The sequence below is a fragment of the Lathyrus oleraceus genome, chromosome 6 (genome assembly GCF_024323335.1).
Source record: "Lathyrus oleraceus cultivar Zhongwan6 chromosome 6, CAAS_Psat_ZW6_1.0, whole genome shotgun sequence".
Taxonomy (NCBI): domain Eukaryota; kingdom Viridiplantae; phylum Streptophyta; class Magnoliopsida; order Fabales; family Fabaceae; genus Lathyrus; species Lathyrus oleraceus.
Genome location: NC_066584.1, coordinates 432,839,795 through 432,843,382, shown reverse-complemented (window position 1 = coordinate 432,843,382; position 3,588 = coordinate 432,839,795). Strand labels below are relative to the sequence as shown.

At 26.0% G+C, this 3,588-nt stretch overlaps 1 pseudogene; it reads right to left on the bottom strand.

The window, feature by feature from the left end:
* Positions 1–522: 522 nt before the first annotated feature.
* LOC127097659 (heat stress transcription factor B-2b-like) lies at positions 523–1,828 on the bottom strand (annotated as a pseudogene).
* Between the last annotated feature and the right edge of the window lie 1,760 nt (positions 1,829–3,588).

Genomic DNA, 3,588 nt, shown 5'->3' with positions numbered 1-3,588 from the left:
CCTAATTGAAACGTTCTCCTGTTCTACATTCAGGTGCGTTAGTTTGTTTTCGAGATCAAACAATATTATGCTAGTATAACATTGACAGAAAAATCTACCAAATATGAAAAAAAAATTATTTATAAAATACATAGAATTTAGTCTAACTAAAGTTTTATAGCTATTTATAAAATAGTATTAATTGTGAACAAATTTAGTATCACAATCAATTTTTTTAAGTTTTTATATTTTTTTCAAAATGATCTTAAAAAATAATATCTTTACATATATAAATTAAATTTATTGAACACTTCAAATTAAAACCACTAACTTTTCATCTATCAAATAATTTATTATGTTTTGGTCAAATTAAATAACATATAATTTAACTTTATCAAACATAATTTACATCTAAATTTTGTTCTAAAAACATATAAGGGCAAATCTATTTGTGCCCGATATTTTGACCAAAAATAAAAAATTTAAGTCCATTATATTTTTCAGCAATATATAAAGTAAAAGAAAAATTAAAAAGAAAGAGGATTGAAAAAGTAGGAGAAAGTATTTTATTAATTTACTACTAACTGTCCCAAACGGATACAACGTATCCGAAAACATCAGAAACTTGCGTCTCCGTGTTTAAGGACTCCAGATTGTCTACACTTCTCCTAACATAGTCTAGCGTGCTCCCTATCCCATACAACATGGTGTAAGTCAATTGCACACACTGTTTCGCTCTGAACCATTGATTTAGCTACATTGTTTTTCTCTTTAATCCGTTATGTGAATCTAACGACTCTGATTCCAGTCCACGCGAACTGGTTGATGCAGGCTCAACACCGTATTATCTTCATCACCCCTTCCTTCCTTCTTCTCTCGCTCGCTTCGTACCTATCGCCACGCCAAACAGCTTCGGGTAATTATCCTCCACAACCATCTCCGCCGCATCTTCGCCATCGCACCGCTTCTCCGGCAATGGATGCTTTCCTTGTGCACCACTTTCCGCTTGACATTTCGCATGATTAGACATAAGATTGAAAATATTATTGAAGAGTGATTTCATGTCCTTTACTTCCCTCCTTAACTGCATGTTCTCCTTTCTCAGCCTCTCGTTCTCTTCTAATAGCGCCGCCTGCTCAATCGGCGACGAATCCGAAGAAATCACCTGCTCCTCTCCTGAAATTGACGGCGATAAGATTGGCTTTACCGTCGGAAATGGAACTGAATGCAAAGGAGGCGACACCGCTACTGTTGCAGATGCACCGCCATTGGAAACTGACGACGGCAATTTTGATACGACTTTTCGTCGATGAATATCACATAGAAGGTGTTTCTCCCCCCTTCGAAAGAATTCGTAAGAGAATTCCCAGCGATCAGACACAACTTTTTTAAATCCCTAAAAATCAACCAAAACAAACACAAATTAAAAAATAAATTCAAACCAAAAAGTGAAAATAATTAATCAACTAGGATGATGATAAATGAATTACATAAGTATTGAGTTGACGGACAAAGCTGGAGAAGTTATTGTGTTTGAAATATTTAGGAAGCAAATCCGTGGCGAAAACGGTAGGGTTCCATACGACGAAGGATGTTCCAGCATCATTCCATGAAACCACGTCGTCGAAGGCGCGGTCATCAACGAGCTGGTACGTCTTGGTGATGAACGCTGTCGGAGTTGATTTTTGAAAGTCGCCGGTTGAGGAGTCGCCATTGTGTTCCGCCGATGGAGCCATGGAGAAGAATCTAGCACGAGAGAGGGGGTTATTATTTCTTTTCGTGATAGTTCTAGAAGGTTCTAGAGAAAGTACAGAAGAGAATAAATGGAATTAGGAAACAAAAAGAAAGATTATTGAAATGGGAGAAGAGAAACTAGAAGTACTTTCTCTAGATGTTTTTTTTTACGCATATAAAGAAATTATTATTATTATTATCTTTTAAATAATAATTTTTATTTTATTTATAATATTTTTAATTAATTATTATATTTATTTAATTTAATAGTGATATTTTGATCGTATATTTATATTATTATCTAATAAAAATATATTATTTTATTATGTGATATACGTAATTTAAAATTTTCAATTTGATTTGACAGGATATATGGTCGTTAATGTATTATTTATCTTTTTTAATTTTTTTTATTTATATAATTATTATATAATAATAATTTTAACAAAAATATAATTAATATCAATTTAAAATTTATAAGTGACAATTAAAATATAATATTTTTTTAAAAATTAAAATAAATAGAAAAAATATTAAATTATATCTTTTTCTTCGCGAAACCTCTTTACTGTGGGGACAGTTTAATGGATTTTGAGTTAATATAAAGGTAGGGAGAGACTTCTACACTTTTTATCACTTTCAAGAAAGAAATCATTAGAAAAACTAACCAATTTGAATAATTTACGAGTTTGAATTTAGAAAATTATAGAAATGATTTCCTTATTTTCTTCTCATATTTCTAGAAAAGACATTTAACATTTTGCATTAAAATTCTAGATTTTTTACTTATTTAATAAATAAATTTCAATTTTAATTATTAAATATATTTGAATTATATATAAATTGAATATATCAATATTCAATGAATTTAAAGATAAGGAGATTCATTTGTCCACGAGTCGGGTAATACTATATAATTCAAAAAAAAATAAAAGATAAGATATTTTATTTAAATATATATATATAATGATTAGATTAGTAAATTTATTTAAGGTTAAACAAAAATACTGAAATGCATAATTTGCATATTCTAAATATTTCTTAAAAAAATTAATAAATTTAATACAAATAAAGATATAATTTGCATATTTTTAATAACAAATTAAAATATAATATAAAATATTATAATGTATTGTCAACATAACTTAAAATTCATTTGCATTTTTTGTAGAATGGGTTTATTACTCTATTCATCTTTTTCAAAAATATTTAATTATAATAAAATATATTAAATAAAATTTAAGAATTCAAATGAATAATATAATTTAAAAATAAAAAATAAAAAATATTATATTAAATAAACTATTCATTTTAATTTTTTAGATATAAAACATTTATTTAGAATAGAGAATAAACTTTTAAAATATGTATTTTCTTTTATTATACGCTCCCAAATCTTTTTACATATTTAAAAAAATCAATCAATTTAATCAATTTAATTATTTTATTTAATTATATTTCAAAAATATTATTTATATATTAATATTAAGTTGTCTTTCGATTATAACCTAAATTCGTTTTCACTTTTTAGATCTTTTATATACAATGTCTTTATTTTATCATAAATAGTACAATTTTAAGAAATGTACTCTCTCTTCTCTTGTATTATAAATTTGATTTGCATATTCCTATGACTAAAATAAAATGTAAAATATATCATAAACATTAACTAAGACAATTAATTATAATAGAAGATAAAATATCTACTCTCTTCTCTTATATAATAATCATCCGTAATATTTTTGATATATTTAAAAATAATTTATAAATTTAATTAGTTTTATTTATTTATTAATTTTAAAAAATATCATTTACATTTTAATAAATATAACTTTAATTACATATTTTTAAGACAAAATTAAAATATGACATGAA